Source organism: Papio anubis, chromosome 2 (assembly GCF_008728515.1).
Source record: "Papio anubis isolate 15944 chromosome 2, Panubis1.0, whole genome shotgun sequence".
Lineage (NCBI taxonomy): Eukaryota > Metazoa > Chordata > Mammalia > Primates > Cercopithecidae > Papio > Papio anubis.
The window spans coordinates 84,989,894-85,009,075 of NC_044977.1; the positions used below are offsets into that span (position 1 = coordinate 84,989,894).

The 19,182-nt window shown below is 46.9% G+C and overlaps 1 protein-coding gene and 1 long non-coding RNA gene across 13 annotated transcripts in view; both read left to right on the top strand.

The window, feature by feature from the left end:
• ERC2 (ELKS/RAB6-interacting/CAST family member 2) overlaps positions 1-19,182 on the top strand; it is a 1,259,367-nt gene that overhangs the window by 1,201,715 nt on the left and 38,470 nt on the right. The gene's annotated exons all lie outside the window — the stretch shown is intronic.
• Positions 665-4,530, top strand: LOC103882040. Its single transcript, XR_001899787.3, has 2 exons — positions 665-1,204; positions 1,728-4,530. It is a non-coding gene; the product is annotated as an uncharacterized LOC103882040 (long non-coding RNA).

Sequence of the window (19,182 nt, forward strand, 5' to 3'; positions counted from 1 at the left end):
TTGGCAATTTGCCAACATTCATTTGCTATCATATCATCATTTTTTTAAAACAACAACAAAAAAATTTAAACACAGGTATTAGCATGGACAGAAATGTCTTCCAATAGCATCTCATTCTGGATGTCTTAGCTGGAGAAAGATGAGCTCCATAAAGGACAGTGCAGCTGGAAAGAAATGAAACAAAAGAGGGGAGGATGGGAGTGCAATTGGGCTGGCTGAGCCTGGTGTTCTTTGGTGTTGCACAAACTCTCAGGCCACCAACCTGGGAGGCTGTTTTCTTTGCAAGCAGAGTATGCAAAACACTTGGCCTTTTCTTATATGGCATCCCAGACTCAATTAAGCTGTACTTATTTCTTCTATTAGCTGAGATACTCAGTTTCAAGTGACAAACACTCAACTCAAATTAGCTTAATTAAAAAAGAAGGCAGTGGGCCAGGCACAGTGGCTCATGCCTGTAATCCTAGCACTTTGGGAGGCCTAGGCAGGTGGATCACCTGAGGTCAGGAGTTCAAGACCAGCCTGGCCAACGTGGAGAAACCCCACGTTTCTGGAGAAATTAGTCAGGCGTGGTGGTGGGCACCTGTAATCCCAGCTACTCGGGAGGCTGAGGCAGGAGAATCGCTTGAACCCAGGGAAGTGGAGGTTGCAGTGAGCAGGGATCACACCATTGCACTCCAGCCTGGGAAACAAGAGTGAAACTCCATCTCAAAAAGGAAAAAGAAGGCAGCAGGAGAATTTTTCAGCTTAAAGAACTAGAAAATCCAAGGGCCTGTTGCCTTGAGGTATAGCTCAATCCAGCAGCCCAGGTGATGCTATCAAGATGCTGTTTTTCCTTCATCACTTGGCTTTCCACTCCTTTAGGTGAGATTCATTCTTAAACTGGCTTTCACACTGAGGTGGCAGGATGGCTTCTGTCAACTCCAGGCTAGCATTCTACAATTCCAGAAAGAGATGGCCACTTTTCTGGTGGTTCCAGTGAAAATTCAGCACAGACTCTCATTGGGCTGGCTTAGGTTCTGTGCCCATTCATGACCTAACAATACGGCATGGCCAAGGGGATGCTGCATTTTAATTGACCAGGTCTGCTCACATGCTCCCACTCAGATGGGTCATGGACTGAGAGTAGACCTCGGATAGTTTCCCAGAGGAAATTGGGAGTGCTATTATTAGAAGAAGGGAGAATGGATACAGTGCAAGAAAAAAGGTGAGTAGCCCACCATGCCAACCCTTCTGAACGGGGCAGTGGGGAAAAGAAATACACAAAATGCCACATTCATTCCCCATCAAAATTAGGGGCAGAGAATTTAGGGATGAGGATTCTAAAAGGACCTTACAAATTGTGAAGACCGGTGATATGCAAGCATGTTTTAGCTTTCAATTTCAAATTAAGTTCTGACGAATGCCCATGAATGCCTTTGAGTGAAATGAAGCTAGAGGACTTGGAGCCCAGTTTGCCAAGCCTTCTTAACCACCCTCTGACCCACAGAAATGCACTCACAGCCTTTGAGGGGCTTCTGTGGGCTTTCAAAAAGTAGATATGAAAACCTCTGAGCTTGTCCAAAGCCATAATGGACACATGGAAAAAATGAAAAACCAGGGAAGTAAAGAAATTTGTCTAAGGTCATATAGTTTGTCATCTTCCACGGTGATAGAAATTCCAAGATATCTGATTTCTAGCCCAAAGGTTTTCTTCTTGCTCTTAATTTTTTTTTTTTTTTTTTTTTAAGAAAAGCAGCAGTAGTTTGGTGCTCTTTCTACTATGACTATGCCGACATCATCTAAAGCTTCTGCCTGAACTGGTAAAGCCATGTTTGCCTTTGGCTATCGATATATTGATGAGCCAGCCTTTCAGGTTTCCCAAGCCATGAAGAGGAGGTGTGGCGGGCCCTCCCCGACAAGCCCCGAGTCTTGTTGGGAGAAGAGGTTCCGTGTACTCACTAAAGGAATATTAGGGGCTTACTGGGCCAACAATCTGCCAAGAGAGTGACCTAAATACTCTGCTACCACAATGGGTTTGTGATCATTTCTTTTCCCTTTGATCAGATTTCTAACCTAGGTTGGTAAGATATTTGGTTAAATGATAGATTTTTTTCATTCTTCACTGATATGTATCCAGTTACCTCTTGTTGTATAACAAATGCCCCCAAAACTTTGTGGCTTAAACAACCATTTTCTTACATATCAGAATTCTGTGGGTCAGGAATTCCATCAGCACGAAGCTGGGAAGTTTGGCTCCATGTGGACATGGAGTGTGGTCCCTCAGCGATACTCAGCTGGTGGCTGTCCTCGGCTGGAGCATCCAAGATGGCTGTAGTCACATGCCAAGGGCCTTGGTGGGGTCAGCTGCAGGCTGGGCACTGCTGGGCCTCTCTTCTCCATGTACTCTCAAAGCCTCTCCTATGGTTTCTCTGTGGGTGGTACAGTTTCTTACATGGCAGCTTAGGACTCCAGGAGACCAAGGTGCACAGGACAGACCCCTATAACAATTCTCAGGCTTGAAATGTCAATAGCACTGCAGTTGAGAAACCTTGCTCCAACCTGACATTCTAAGATCATTTCTTGAGCAAGAAATAGCCTTATACTAAGGGCAGAGGTCAGCAAAATGTGACCTGTGAGCCAATGTCAGCCCACTGCCTGTTTTTTTAAGTAAAGTTGTATTGGAACACAGCCACACCTGTTCACTGACCTATGGCTGCTCTTGAGATATAGTGGCAGAGCTGAGTAGTCAAGGTCTGCAGGGTTCTTCACCGCCATGCTTTCCTCTGGCCCAAGAAGCAAGGGGCTGCTGAGGGTTTGCCTGGAGCTAAGAAGGGCCTGGTACTGCACTACTCCAGAGAAGCACCTTGTCTCTGGGCTAAAGTTCCTTCAGCAGCACATCCAAGATAATGGCTCCTTGCTCCTACCTTGCTCCAAGGGTAGGGATGGATGAGATAATGTCTGAGCAGCCCCTGTGGGCTCCTTCAAGATAGCATGGCCATCCGTACACTGTGGGGTGGCGCTCTGTTTCCCCAGAAACTGATGATTCAGCATGAAATATGGTCTTGCCTGGGGAGAAGCTGAAACAGGCCAAAGCCCGAGGTCAAGCCCTTGCTAGAAAGGAAGGATTAAAAATAAATTAATCTCTCTTGTTCTCTCTTTGTTCACATCTCCAGTGGAGAGAGGCCAAAGGCAAGGAGGACATTGATGGATAGACTGAGGGTGTTGTCCTCTGAGGCCGCTCCATGGGGAGTTTTGCAGGGATCTAGGTTGCATCCCTGACAGTCTAGCCCTGCACAGTGCCCAGGCCCCATCCATTGGGGACTTCCAGCCTTACTTCATGGGCCAGGTCTCTTGGGGACACATGTGTTGTCTGATGTCGCTAATTTGATTTGTAGCATGCTGGAAACCAACAACTTAGCTGCTAAACAGATAGCTATTGAGACCTAAAATGAGGTAAAGAGGTAGGAACCCTGAGGTTGTGAGTTCTGGATTTTATAGGCACCTGGAGCTATGGCTTCCGTCCCACCCTAGAAGGGTGTGGGCCTTAGGTGTATGCACACACTACTCTTCATCACTTTGGGTGCTTTCTTCTCAGAACTACACTCCACGGATGCTTCCTGAAATCAGAACCTCTGAGATGGAGAACCATTGCTGTCTTGGAAGGAGAAAAAATGTGGAAAAACTTTCAGAAGGCTGAGGAGTCAGGGAGAAAGGCATCTCTGTGGTTCAGGCCCATAGAGAGATGCTGGACTGGTTTAAGGGAGCATGAAAAAGGGAAGACTGGTTAAAAGGTCATGCCCTGCTCCAGGGAAAACCAATACCCAGTTGGAGCCACATGCCTTGGTAAATCCCAAGGTGAGGGCTCCAGCATCTGCGTCTCCTGCTCTCTCAGCCTACCCATCTGCATCTCCAGACCTTGCTGCAGGACTAACATGTTTTGCAAAGTGAAATACTAATGCCTCCTTGCAAACTGTGCCCACTTTTGGTCATTTGCATCTGATCCCTCCTTCCTGGAGGATCACAGAATAATGATGGATCAAAAGTTTGACACGGAAACCACTGTTTACCCCTAGATCTATAACATAGTCTATACTTAGGAGATCTAGCTTGGATCTCAGAGGATAATTTGACCCATTATGAGGCACATATTAAAAACATACCCCAAAGATGTAAACTCTCAGAAAACAGCATTGCAGCAAAGCGTAGTATTATTTAAAATCCGGGCCAAAGGTCACACTCATAGAAACCTCTCTGTAACTGCTAGTGATACTAGAAAAGGAATTATAGTCATTCAATGCACATCAGACAAACTTCTGTTAACTTCAGAGCATTGCATCTGGTTGGCTGGCCACGTTTACTCCAGCCTCATGTCCATTTTTCAGGAAATGAATTGCTAACGAGGAATTCAGTGGCTGGAGCATCTTCTGGAACCTGTTTTCTTCATCTTTGAAACCACAGATGTTTGCAACTTTTGAGATCTTGCTCCTTGGTTATTTAGAGTGACATTTTGAGGTCAGAGTTTCTGTAAATATAAGAATATTTGGGACCTTATTTTCCCCCTTCTGGGTTCTTTTATTCATACCTGCATTTCTGAAATATTTTTAAGCCATCTATTGTGTGCCAGGCAGGGAACTAAGTGCTAGAGGTGGGCAAAACCAGACATTGTTCTACCTATTAATAGTAGGGCATTTAGTCAATTGGCAAAGACAGTTGTTAATCAAAGAATCACATGAATGCATTAACTTGCAACTGTGACTAGGCAAAGAGGCAGGACGAATTGCTCTGAAATCATATGATGATAGCTCATATTCATTCAGTGTTATCTGCCAACACTGTTACCCCTATCAAGCCCCTCTGTTAATTAGCCAGTATTACAGATAAGCAAACAGAGGCACAGATAGGTCATAAAACTAGTAAGCGCTGGAGCCAGAATTCAAACTCAGGCATTCTGACTCTGGAACCTTTGTCTTTAACTCCTGTACTGGGAGGCCTTGAGCCCTACAGGACCATGAGCAAAGGCTTCTATGATGAAGTGGCACCTGAGTTGTGATTTGAAAGATAAGTGGGAGTTGCTTAGGTAAAAAGGTGGTGTTCCAGACAGAGAGAACCGCATGTGCAAAGGTCCTGTGGCTGGAAGCCATAGGGAATGCAGAAAGCAGAGGGGGCCATGGAGTGAGAAGAGGTTGGCAGGAATCAGACTATGTAAGGTTTTGACTAGAGTGCTCCTCCCAATCTTTTCCCAGATGGATTTTTGCCCATGTGGCATGGCTTTATGCTAGAAGCAGCCTTTGGAGAGTGCTAACTGAGCTGTTTACCTTTTAGTGGTAGTAGATCTCACATGGCAACTACTTAATACATAAAGGATTCCCCAAGGGGTGACCAGGAGAAGCAAAAGCTAGAATCTTTTGCAGGCTGATATCTGTTGTGGAAACCCCTCCCCTCAGCAACCCAGGATGGCAGGACTTCAGCCAGAATGGCTGCAGGATAGAGACAAAGACATTAGAGGTTCCCTGAAAGGAAGAGAGGGCCCTGGCCAGGACCCTACAGCATTCCCGATGTCTGCCCTTTGTTTCCCCTGGTGCTTGTCTGTCAACACGATGTCTGCCATTCTAGAACATGTCTCTCTCACCTTTGCTCACACTGTCCCCTCCACTGGGGGGGCCATCTGCCACTTTCCACCCCAAATTCTGCTTGTCAAATTCCAGCTCTCTTCAAAGCAGTGCTACAAGCCATCTCCATGAATCCTTTTCCTGGCCTTTAGCCAGAAGAAGGGTCTCACTCCTTGTGTGTCAGCAGAACTTTTTATTCCCTGCTCACAGCATTTGTCATATTTTTTCTTTATATTACAGTCACTCAAACTCATGTCTCATCTCTCCTAAAAGATTGTAAACTCTAGGTCTATGTGTGTGTCTGGTATCCCATAGTGAACAGAGCACAGTGCCAGGCGTGTAGTAGACGTGCAGTAAATAATTGTTTGATCTTACTCATAGCTTTTGCCTCTTCTCTATCCCCTATTCAGCTCTTCCCTTTTTCAACTCTTTCGTTTGCAAGTGAAAGAAAAACCAGCTCAAAATCACTTAAGCAAATGAAAGGATTTACTGGCTTGTGGAATTAGAAGATTGAGACCCACCTTCATGCATGGTGGCTCCCAGGGGCCCAGATGATGTGGTCAGGAGCTTTGTCTCCACCCTGAGCCTCTCCTCTCCTGCGTGTGTTGGTTACTTCCTCAAGCTCTGCTGGTAGCAAATGGCTGCCAGCCATCATCCTTCCAGATTCAGATCCACAGGCAAAGAGCAGGTGCCTTTTCTGCAGTAGTTCAGCAAATCTCTCAGTTCATCTCACTGGATTCGATTGAGTCACTGCGGGCCAGAGAGTGTGACGCTGTGATTGGCCAAGTTGAGTCATATGCTCTACGTCTGGAGCTTACCGGGGTGGTGGGAGCTTCTGGACAGAAAGTGGAGGTGGTGGGAACTTGGTGTGTCTTCCTGGAAGTAAGGTGAATGGAGGCTGTGGAGCAAAACTCCGTGCCTAGCAGGCAGTAATGTGACTCCATGTGGGACACTGAGAGGCTGTAGCTCTTCGCTTTTGAAAGGCTGCTGTTGATATCGTTAGAGTGGAAATATCCATGCAGTGAGAGAAAGGGTACTCCGGCCTAGATTTTAGGTCCTAAACTTCTTCCCCAAAGACTAGCAAAGGAAATCTCCTGATTTTTAAAGCTGGATGAAGAGTTAGGAAATGCAGTCACGTGAGTCCCGGAGGCTTTTTCCCTGCTGTGTCCCTCTCAGCCAAAATGAAATGTCTGTCTCCAAGGGAGGACTTCCATCCTCTGATTAAGGAGGCAGAGCTTCCTCCTGTCCTGGGAGTTTCCACAGCTCAGTGTACTTTTCATTGTGATGGTCTCTGGGTGCTGTGAGCTCAGTCATGGGGCTTTGGGGATAGGCATTTAAGGTTCCTCAAGTCCCTGGGTACAGTCACTTTGGAATTATTGAATGGGCTGCTCTTTCCTGCTGAAATCTTGCCTCAGTGACTCGTTTTCTGAGTGAGCAGCGCAGGATTTCAGCAACTCCACAGGTACAGAGGGCACTGGAAAAGCTACCTGGAGACACTCTAGAGCTGAGCACAGGTTGCTGATTAATCTGCTTCTCTGCCTGGCCCATCAGCTTCATGAAGGCAGGGGCCTTGCAGGTTCACTCACCATCACACTAAACGCTTCATCTCACTTAATTGTCACAATGATTTTTCTTTTTTTTTGAGACGGAGTCTCGCTCTGTCGCCCAGGCTGGAGTGCAGTGGTGGGATCTTGGCTCACTGCAAGCTCCGCCTCCCGGATTCACGCCATTCTCCTGCCTCAGCCTCCCGAGTAGCTGGGACTACAGGCGCCCGCCACCACGCCTGGCTAATTGTTTTGTATTTTTAGTAGAGATGGGATTTCATCGTGTTAGCCAGGATGGTCTCGATCTCCTGACCTCGTGATCCACCCGTCTCGGCTTCCCAAAGTGCTGGGATTACAGGCGTGAGCTACCCCGCCTGGCCACTGTCACAGTGATTCTTGAAGAACCCAAGACAGAAAGTTTAACTATTTTGCCCACATCACCCCAGTGGTAAGAGGTTGATCCAACCAAGTTGTGTGACTCTACAACTTCTGCTTTTAACCATTTTGCTGGGCAGCCTAATTTATTTCTGAGACATCTGTGACCCTCCCCCTAACATGCAGGCAGCCCTGGTACCCATTTCTCTTTCTGGAAGACACTCCGGGCATTTACTCTGGTGTCATTTGAGAGTTGGCCATGATGAGGAGATGCTGTTTCCTCACCCAGGTCTTGCTCAGGACTTAGGTTCACTTGCAGGCCTGTTGCCTTTCTCAGTTTAGAGCTCAGATATGCTCAAGCTGGGGCTGATAGGGTTTCTCCACCGGTCAAGACAACGAAAATGCATTTCTGGCATGGTTTGAATTAAATGAGAATTGCCCGTTTTTCATAAACATTTACAGTAGTTGTGGATGCAGAGTTGAAAGGTTTAGGGTTTTGGTGTTTAATTAGAAACAAATGCCCTTTATGGTCCCTTTAGCAAGGGCAGCATGTCTCAGATTATTAGGATTATTCCTCTTATTTGTGCCTGCATTTTGATTTTGTTTCCACTGCTTTCGGTGCTGACTTCTCCAAGGTGGCTGGGCGTGGTGCTGGGAAATGGGATCCTCAGAATCGCTGGTGAAGTTTCTGTCTGAGAGCCAGGGCTCTGGGCCGGCTTTGGGCCCCACCTCACAGGCAGCCCAAGGCCCCCTCCTTCCTTTCCAGAGGCTGGGGTAAGCGGAAAGCTTAGCGGGCAGAGCAGCTGCATCCTCTCTTGGGGCCTGGGAAGAGAGATATTTGCCAGCCTTGAGAACCCAGGTGCTCTGAGATGAGGCGGACGGTGCCCCTAGGCTGAGCCCTAACTCTTGGTTTAAAACAAGGGCAGCCTGCAGCACGGGGAAGGGGGAGGGGGTGGGGGAACGCATGCATGGGAACCCAGACCCCTGGGAAGCAGCAGAGAGGACTCTGAACCATGCAGTTTGCAAATGTCTTTGTTTTGTCATTAAGGAAGGTTTTGAAGCTGTTTCTGCAGAAGAGGAAAAGACCATTCACAGCAGCCTGAGACCATCCACACCCCAGGAGAGGGTATCATCCATTTGGTGTCTCCTAAAAACAGGCCTGTGTCTCTTGTCAGAGTTCCTAAGAGTCCAGCTTCAGCCTGGCTACTCGCTCCTTCAGGTCCCCTCTGCACCTCTGTCTTGAAAGCAATAGACAAAATAGAAGGATGGAAAATGCCTGAAAGGCCTTCCTACTTGTTAAGGACGTCGTCAGCTCTGATAAAGCAGTATCTTTGAATATTTGGTGACGAAGAGGCCATCTTTGGCCTCAAAGAGGTTTTTTCATAAACCAAGAAGTTTACAGCCAGAAAAGTCTTTTGAAGCCATTTCAGTCTATGAGTCTCACTTTACAGATGGAACAACTGAGGCCCAGGAAAGGGAAAGCGCTTGCTTCATGGATGGTAAGATAGTCCAGGTCGTCTGCACCCTAGAAGACCGCATTCTACCTCAGTATGTGCAACGAATTATGCAGAGATTTGTATTCTTTCCTCTCAGATGTATTTAGATACTTCATAAAAGACATTCAGTTTTCCCTAGTTAAGCCTAGGCAGGATTACATTATTTCCTCCATAAAACAGTTCTGAAGGCACTATTCCATAATTCACTTGGAAAATTTGGAAATTTTAGTAAAATTTAAAGAAGAAACTAAAAGTCACTCATATTCCCATGTCCTAAAGTCAATTCTATTACTATTAACATAGTCATTGTTTCCAATTGGCTTTTTTTACTTAGAAAATTAGACTTTGAATGATGCCGATGCTTGGCTGTGAGGTTTAAGCCTCAGTGCTGCCATTTCTTAATTGTGAGCCCGGGCCAGTTCCTTAACCCCACGATACCTCCATGTTCTCATGGGGCTCTTGTGAAGGTTAAATAAAATTATTAATGTGGGGTGTTCAGCATAGTGCCGGTGCATTTTAATAACTTGCTATTGTTATCATCATAAGAAAAATAGAAAAATCTGGACCTGACATAGTGGCTCTCGCCTGTAATCCCAGCACTTTGGGAGGCCGAGGCGGGTAGATCACAGGATCGGAAGTTCAAGACCAACATGGCCAATATGGTGAAACCCCGTCTGTACTAAAAATACAAAAGGTAGCTGGGCATGGTGGTGTGTGCCTGTAGTAGTCCCAGCTACTCAGGAGGCTGAGGCAGGATAATCGCTTGAACCTGGGAGGTGGAGGTTAAAGTGAGCCAAGATTGTGCCACTGCACTTACCCTGGGTGATAGAGCAAGACTGCGTCTCAAAAAAAAAAAAAAAAAAAAAAAATCTGAAAGCCCCACATAATAACAACACAGAAATTATTAAGTTAGAAGAACAAAACAAAATGAGAGTAATGTAGAAGAATGATTACCAATTACTCAACAACTCAAGAAAAGAACTAATTCGGTTGGTTGGTTTTTAACCCTAGTTCCTTAAATCTATTGGGACAATTTTTAAAAATATATGTATATATTTTTAAGGAGGAGATTATTAGAAAGTAATAGAAAATGAGTCCCTATATCTTCTCCCTAGAGGAGAACGCCATTTAAATGTTCCTAAACCAACAGAAATTATATGAATGCTAATATGAAATTGTAAGAGGCTGGGCGCGGTGGCTCAAGCCTGTAATCTCAGCACTTTGGGAGGCCGAGACGGGCGGATCACGAGGTCAGGAGATCGAGACCATCCCAACATGGGCTAACATGGTGAAACCCCGTCTCCACTAAAAAATACAAAAAACTAGCCGGGCGAGGTGGCGGGCGCCTGTAGTCCCAGCTACTTGGGAGGCTGAGGCAGGAGAATGGTGTGAACCCAGGAGGCGGAGCTTGCAGTGAGCTGAGATCCGGCCACTGCACTCCAGCCTGGGCGACAGAGCAAGACTCCGTCTCAAAAAAAAAAAAAAAAAAAAAAAAAAAAGACATTGTAAGATATATATGCCAACAGGGCATTTTCAGGAGTTTCTTTCTTTTCTCCTTTTTTTTTTTTTTCCCTTTTTTCCAAATTCTCTGGATGGGGTTAGTTACACCCGGCTGTTTTAATAGAACAAAGTCATATAATGAACTTTTTCACATAAAGTGCATTTTTTCCATGATTCACTCACTGTACCTTGTTTATGCAGCTTGTAAATATGGTAGATTAAATAGGTTTCTTTCTTTGGTGTGCAAAAGTCCAGACGCCTCAAAGCCAGGGAGGAAGAATGAGGGGGAGGAAGAAGGGAAGAAAGAAGGAGGAGAAAGCAATAAATGGATGGGGAATAGGCGGGTACAACATGAAAATAAAAGCAATGTACGGCCATGGAAAAATGGAGAGAGCTTTACTGGAGTGGAAAGTGCAAGTCCTGTTCCCTGCCCCCACCCCCACCCCTGGCCAAGGTCAAGTTCTAAACAGACGTGGCTGGGGCATAGAGGAAACTTCTTTCTGAGACTTTGGAAATTGTCTCACAGATCAGACCTCACCTTTTGGGGCTGCTGATTGGGCCCGCACATCAGGAAGCCTCCTCTCTGGCACTCTGAGAGGCCAGGTTTCTCAGAGTTGAGGACCGAGCTAGCTCTTGGAGGTACAGGGTTCTATGGGCATGCCTTGCAGTTAGATAGCTTGACTTATAAAGTAGGTTGGGATAGACCGATATAGGGCCTGGGGTATGTTTCAAAACACTTCACCAACAGAAAAAAGGAAAGGAAAAAAGGGGGCCAGCTGGAGCAAATGTAGCAACTTCATTGATAATGGGTGAATCTGAGTGATAGGTATATAGAAGTTGTGATGTTTAATTTTATGTGTCAACTTGGCTGGGCTACAGTGCCCAGATAGTTAGTCAAACGTTATTCTGGACGTTTCTGTGAAGGTATTTTTTTTTTTTGGATGAGTTTAGCATTTAAATTGGAGGACTTTGAGTAAAGCTGATTACCCTCCACAATGTGCTGGACTTCATCCAATCAGTTGAGGCCTTCACTGAACAGAGACTAGGGAGGAACCCTGCCAGTGGACTGCCTTTGAATCTAAATGCTTCCCTGGGTCTTTAGCCTGCCAGCCTACCCCATCAGATTTTGGACTTACCTCCAAATACGTGAGCCAATTTCTCTCTTTTTTTATTTTTTATTTTTATTTTTTGAGACAGAGTCTCACTCTGTCTCCAAGGCTGGAATGCAGTGGCACTGTGTTAGCTCACTGCAACCTCTGTCTTCTGGGTTCAAGCAATTCTCCTTCCTCAGCCTCCCAAGTAGCTGGGATTATAGGTGCCCACCACCACGCCTGGCTAGTTTTTATATTTTTAGTAGAGACAGAGTTTTACCATGTTGGCCAGGCTGGTCTCGAACTCCTGACCTCAGGTGATCCACCTGCCTCTGCCTCCCAAAGTGCTGGGATTACAGGTGTGAGCCACCATGCCCAGCTGCCAATTTCTTAAAATAAATCTCTATCTCTCTGTGTATATCTGTATCTATATCTATATATAGATATGTGTGTGTGTATATATATGTGTGTGTGTGTGTGTGTGTGTGTGTATATCTATATATACACACATATGCTATTGGTTCTGTTTCTCTGGAGAACCATGACTAACATAGAGGCTCATCATGTTATTTCTTAAATTATATCTGTTTGAAAATTTGGGCCGGGCTGTTAAAATAAGAATGATCTGGCCAGGCGTGGCGGCTCATGCCTGTAATCCCAGCACTTTGGGAGGCCGAGGCGGGCAGATCACAAGGTCAGGAGATCGAGACCATCCTGACTAACACAGTGAAACCCCGCCTCTACTAAAAATACAAAAAATTAGCCGGGCGTGGTGGCGGGTGCCTGTAGTCCCAGCTACTTGGGAGGCTGAGGCAGGAGAATGGTGTGAACCCAGGAGGCGAAGCTTGCAGTAAGCCCGGATCTGTAGTCAAATCTTCCCCCATCTCTTACTAGCTGTGTGACCTGGGGCAAGCCACTGACCTTCTCAGACTCTCAGTCTTCTCTCCATCACCTGCAACAAGGAACTATTCATAATATCCATTGTTATGAATCCATATTATGAATAACAGTTCATAATATCTCATTGGGTTTGGAGAGAATTATATGAGATAGATGTTACCTAATTCACGTATTTATTTATGCATTGATTCAACAAATAGTTACTGCACATCATCCCTGGTGCTGGAGTTGTGACATTGAATACAAAGGGCTGATTGCCCTGCCCTTAAGCAGCTTACATTTCAGTGAAAGAGATGGAACTAAGTGAGATAATCACACTCCCAAACATACAATCATAAATGGGAATAAGGTCTTTAAAGGAAAGGACCATGATTTTATGAGAGATGAATATGACCAAGAATGGAGGCTTCAGGGAGGGCTTCCTGGAGGCAGTGACACTTGAGCTGAGGGGAAACAGGTGGTGCAAAGGCCTTGAAGAGGGAGAGAAGGAGGTGAGTATTACAGCAAGAAGGTTCAGGAGACAGGCAGGGAGCATGAGCCCAGGGAAGGTTGCAAAGGGCAAAGGTGCACAGGACCAGGCTAGGCCAGGTGGGAAGTCCTGTCAAAGAGTACGGTCCAGACAATGTGCAGTAAGAAGCCACAGAGAAGTGTCCTATTAACATAGCATTTCCTCTCTCTCTCTCTCTCTCTCTCTCTCTCTCTCTCTCTCTCGCGTGTGTGTGTGTGTGTGTGTGTGTGTGTGTGTGTGTGTGTCTGTGAGAGAGAGAAAAAGAGAGAGAGAGAGAGAGAGAGAAAGTGGTGGTGGTGACCAGGAGCAGCTGCTGTTGCTGTTTTTAGCATCCTCACTACCAAAACCATGTACTAGGATGCTTCAGCTGCCGCAGAGCTCGCTGAGGACAGGGCCCTGTGCTTTAAGCCTATATTTAGAAAGTGCATCTTTTGCAAGCAGGCAGCCACCCAGAGAGGACTGCCAGCAGACAGCAGTCTAGGCCACAGGGCTTCCATCTTGTGCCACGTACTTTCTCTGGCACCTTGAGCCAATCATTCTTAGCTGTGAGCCTCAGTTTCCTCATCTGGAATAGAATAATACCTGATAGAACAGCCTTGCAGAGCAGCTGTGAGTTTATTGATATCAGAGCCCATGAATGTGGAAAGGCTTTGAAAACGTACAAAAGCACAGGGGAAAAAAAAAAAAAAGGTAAGGCGGCATTTGCTCCGCATCTGGTTTCCATATTGTCTCAGGCATTTTGTGTTGGGAGAGCCGCCTGGGAGACGGCTGCTTAGTTCCAGGTTTAGGCCTCAGGGTCCCCAGTGTTGCAGAGAAGAATTTTTGGATAATGAGAATAACCAGGACATGGTACTCTACCCTTCATAGAGGCCTTTTGCAAGAGAGGCCTCATTTCATTCTCACAGGCTACTGGTGGAACCACAGGACAGGTATTGCAAACACCCTTTCATAGACAGATCAGATGCTCAAGATGATAGGTTCTTTGAGAAAGTGGTGAATCCAGGACTCTAACTCCTGTCTTATGTAGCCAAATTCAGTTCTCTGTTTAATACACACTCTTTTTCTATAACAAGTATGGATCATGGAGTTTTAAAACTGGAGTTACTTTAGAGATCAACAGACGCATTTTGTTTGACCTGCATAGCACAGTAGTCTTACACGTCTGATTTTGTTGCCAAGATGTAGGAATTTGGTAGTTCACATAAAAATCTAAGTTTGGGGTTTCTCTTTTGAGAAATGGAGGAGGCCACTGGAGATCTCCATTTCTGAAAAACAACGTGGGCTGGAGGGAGAGGTGGTGACTGTGTCTTTAGCTGACCCAGGAACTCTCCAATTTGCCACCATTCCTTCTACTCCCACGAAGCCTGCCTGGTACCCAAGTAAACAGTGCACATTTGGGACCTGTCATCTAAGCCACCCATGTTATAAAAGTAGAAAAACTGAGTTCCAGAGAAGCCAAGTGGCCCATCGAAGGACACCCAGCTTTTGATTGTCAGAACTGGAGTAGACAGAGAATTTGGATGCCTTCCCTCCAGCCCAGCCCTTGGCCACGCTCAGTTCCTTGCTGACACACGTATGTCAGGCTCACAAGAAAGGTGTCTATGTGGCTGGGGGTTTTTCCTGCCCTTGTTTTCTAGCCCAGATGATAGGGACTTAAGTGATAGCAAGTGCGGCACATGGGGCAATGAATGGGCAGATTGAGAGTAACTGTGTAGACACATTGAGAGGGGAAAAGGCCATGTCTCATTTGCAAAAAACCCAGATCAAGCCACACTATTTACATCTCCTGTAACAACTGACTAAATAGTCAATTAGTAGAGTAATTCCAAAATGATTTATTAAAATTTAATCTGAAAGGAGAAAAATGACTGTATCTCTGGGAGACGAACACTAGGTCCTTTTCAAACAACTGCTATGGAGGGCATTGCCCATGTGGCATGTTTTGAGAGTACTAGATCTCACCCACAGGCATTCACATCAGCTGGTAACCCCTGGAATGTGGGGGCCACAGGTCACTTCGGCCTGGCATTCAACACATGCATCTAAAATCCTTGTGATTTTTATTTGGAGGAGGCCTCCTGCTGTCTGTGAAACTGGCCACCAGCTGCTTCCCCAGCCCCTATTGTGGACCAACTGGATCCTCATTAGGCATCTTCCACCCCGGGCTAGACCTGACAGCCTGAAGAAGGCCCCCTGGCCCTGTCTCATGGGGGTCCTCTGGAGCAGAAGGAGGTCTGGATGGGGACCCAGGAAAACTGCTTGTGTCCCCAGCTCTGCTCCAACTAGTCCAGCTCTGCTGTCTGCTGCTTCCCTTCTTTGGACCTCAAGTGTTTGTTGAGGGGCTTATAAAACACCTTCAGCAGCAAAATTCTTTCATTTGACAATTCCTTCAGAGAGGATGAGGAACCCGAGCTTCATTCCCTATATTTGCAGCACTGAGGGTTCCTAAGCCCCCACCTCTCCTCCTCCCTAATAGAAACTGCACTAGCTTTTTATTTCTCCCCTGGTCTCTCAGACTTCCTGGGGACTGAGCAAAGCTCTCCTATGGCTGGGGGTTTTGTGTGCTACCCCATGGAGGAAGCGTTCATCTTCATTATTCTAAAGAGGAGCTGCCGGAGCAACAATGAGACATTTTATGAGAAAGAAGACCTTAAACTGGTTTTCATTAAATGTGGCTTGATGGAGGCGCACCGGAAACGTCCATTGGAGCAATGGCAGCCTTTCAAAGCCCCCCTGCAGAAACGATAAGCTATAAAAACAAATGGCCCAGCAACAGAACAAAAAACAAGGCTCCGGGAACATTTGCTGGGCTGCAAACATGGCCCGCTGGGCCCTACCCCGCCTCCCAGAGGCTGAACCATCCAGACCTGGCCGATCTAGAGGATGAAAGGAGCCAGGGGTGCTTCCCCACCCCAGGAGATTCAGTGGTGGTGGGCCAGGTTGGGGCAAGTCGAGGACATTCCTGGGCGTCAGCAGAGCGCCAAGACAGCAGCTCACATGCGCAGTGTGCCAGGCACTGTAAGAAGCCATTTACATGCATCCCCTGCTGTCTTGCTAACGCCCCTACAGAGACATGCTATTACCATTCTCATTTTGCAGCCAGCAAAGGAAAGAAAGGGAGGCTCAGAGATGTTGAGAAGTTGTCCCAAAGTCCCAGGGCTGAGTGGGAAAAATGGGACGTAAACTCTGTTCCAAAGAAAGTGCCCCAAACCACCTGCGACTCCGCCTCCTATGAGGAAATGGTTATGGACTTGAACTGAGCTTCAGACCTCGGGAGAGAGAGCCTTGGCGATAAATCATCGAGCCCAAACTCCTCGTTTCCCACATAAGTTGTAAGTGGCTGGGTTAGGGGTGGGGAGGAGACAGCTCTCAGGTACCAGAGACGCCTGGGATTGCACACATCTTCCTTCCTCACTCCTTACTGGCTGTCTGTGCATAGACAGTTCCCTACCCTCACTGAGCCTCAGTTTTCTCATCCATGAAATGGGAGGAGCCTCAACACCTAGTTTTGATTACTGTCACTATGATGGTGAAATAAGATTCATTCAACACACATTATTGGGCAGCTTCTAGTGCCTGGCACTGTGCTTGGCCTTGGAGTTGTAGCAGTGAACGAAACAGACCAAAATCCCTGCCCTTACAGGACCTAGATTCTAATGTGGAGATGGACAGTGAATATGATAGAAAAGGAAACGAGGCTGCATGTCAGAAAATGATGTCAGTCACTTGAAGAAAAATGAAATCCAGAGAAGGGGTGGGGCTGCAACATGGAACAGAGTTAATAGGGTGCTTAGGGAGGGTCTCACTGGGAAATGATTTAAAACAGTCTTGCCAGGGCTGAGGGCACAGTGCTCCTGGAGGAGGGCATAGGAAAGGCAAAGGCCTGGAAGTGGGAGCCAGCCTAGTCTGTGAAGGACCAGCAGGGAGGCCGGACAGAATGAAGAGACCCAGGAAGTGCTGAGCAGAGCCCCTGCCTCCTGGGTAGCTGCTGTCGCCGTTATTCTTCTTTTCATTGTATTAACCACAGAGCCAGATGTCCGGACTCTCCTCCCCAGTCTGAAGCTTTTCCTAGCTTATCCCTTACCGCATAGGTCGGGATGATGCTGTCTGGCTCCTGGCCACTGGGTCCTCACTTTCTGCTCTCCCTTCTGTCCATGTATTCATTTCTCACAGCATTACCGAGTAACCCTGTGTGTGCTCAGGGACCCTAAGAAAGGCACCAAAAACAGGGTGATGGGACCCAAGACCCCCAAATGGGACTCTCTAGCTCCCCTGCTCCTTGGGTTCCTTTAGCAGCAGAGGCTCCCGGCTGTCCAGCCCAGCCATGCTCTGAACCACACCCAAGAACTCAGGCTTCTCACAACCCTGGCAGGAGGACCCGGCCCAGTGGTTACCCCCTGGCACAGCAGCTATGAGCACAGCTGGCCATCCTCTCTTTGCCTCTTTTAGCTCTCCTCCTGTCCTGTTCTTTGCAGTGTTTGTGTACTCTGTCTGCTCCACATGACACACACAGAAACTCTTGCCTGGAGGACAGAGGTTTGATGAGTGCTTCTTGGAGTGTCACCAATGGAAGCAGATTATCCCTGGGAGTCTCACTGAAAGGATAAATTGTTCCTCAGTTACTGAGATGTTCAACTCTTTCCCATTTATGATGCCTGACACTCCTGTGACCCATCCTTTCCACCTGATCCCATGCATTCCCACCTGATCCGATGCACAGCAGCCCACACCTTCCGCAGCTCTGCAGAAATGCAGTAGAACAGCAGTGTTCACTGCGTGTCCTAGCGACTCACTGCTTCTCACCACTCCATCCTTCTGATCCCTCCCCAGTGGAGTCATGTAATTGGATTTGCCTCTTAGAAGGAGCTCTCTGGTTGCCATTTGGAGTTTGGAGTATGGATAGGGAGTATGTTGACGCAGGGAGTTCTATTAGCAAACTATGGCAAGAATCTAGGAGAGAGATGTGGCCATGGTGGAGTGAGGATGGAGAATGGGCACTGGTTTCCAGAGATATTCTAAAGAATAAAAGCATCACGGTTTGGTGATTGATGAGATGGGAGAGAAGTTTTTTGGAGAAAGCACGTATGCAGCCAGAAAAATGATGACTGGCAATACAGATGAAGGTACAGTTCAATAGATGTGGAAAGTAGGGGCTATTTTGCATTACATGATGGAAACATCACAATGATAACCACAGAAGTAGACACCTTTAGCAAAGATTAACATGGATGTCAAATCTCTTGTCTAACATTGCTCACAAGACCCCTGGGCAAAGAATTTATACTTTGTGAGACGTAATTCTTCCTTTGTTGTTTGAGGATGTGATAAGGTAACAGCCCTAGCACAGTGTCTGGCATGTAATAGACAGCATCCATTGCTATGATGATTTCTATGTTGTTGTGTGGAATGATGGTGACTGTTGTATTTTGTCCCTTCCCCCGCCTTCCTCAGTAAGGGTCTCAGAAGGGGTTTCTTGACTTTAAGCTGTTTGATATTATGCTGAATTCTTCAAGGAGTATCCAGCAAGGTTCCAGCATTTGGCAAACAACTCACAATTCAGATTTATCCTAAGTGACTCTGGTCAGTAAGAGGAAAACAAATAATGCCCCAGGGGACAATTCCTAGAAGGACTGCCCCCTCACCTTCCCCCATTGATATGGGGTGGGGGAGGTGGAGAACTTCTTAGGTGGAGAAGGATTTGGCCTCTTCCCAGCTGGAAACAAAGGGTGGGTGTGATAGAGATGGGGATGGGAGGTAAGGAATGGGGGCCAAATGGCACATCAGTCACTAATAAAAGGCTGTTGTTGAGGCTAATAAACCCAGTAGCCCATCACTGGGCCACATGTGTGAGTGGGAGGACAGCCCTTTTCTGTCTGTTGAGCACTTGCCCAACCCAAGCAGCAGGGCCCTGGAGCTCAAGGAGGAGCATAACTCTAACTGGGAGGCCGAGACCTGAAGCTTGGAGGCCAAGACTTTACATGCCTGAAGAAGGGAATAGGGAGCGTCCCAGACAGACCCAGAGGTATCTAAAGGCCCACATCACTCATCCCCATCAGTAGCCTCTCCTGCCTGGGCAGCCCTGTTTAGTCCCACGCTGCCCTGCCCCAGCTGTGGCTGATTGGATGAGGGCTGAGCACTGGGACCAACAGCAGCCACCTCATCACCTGGATGGCCTCCTGT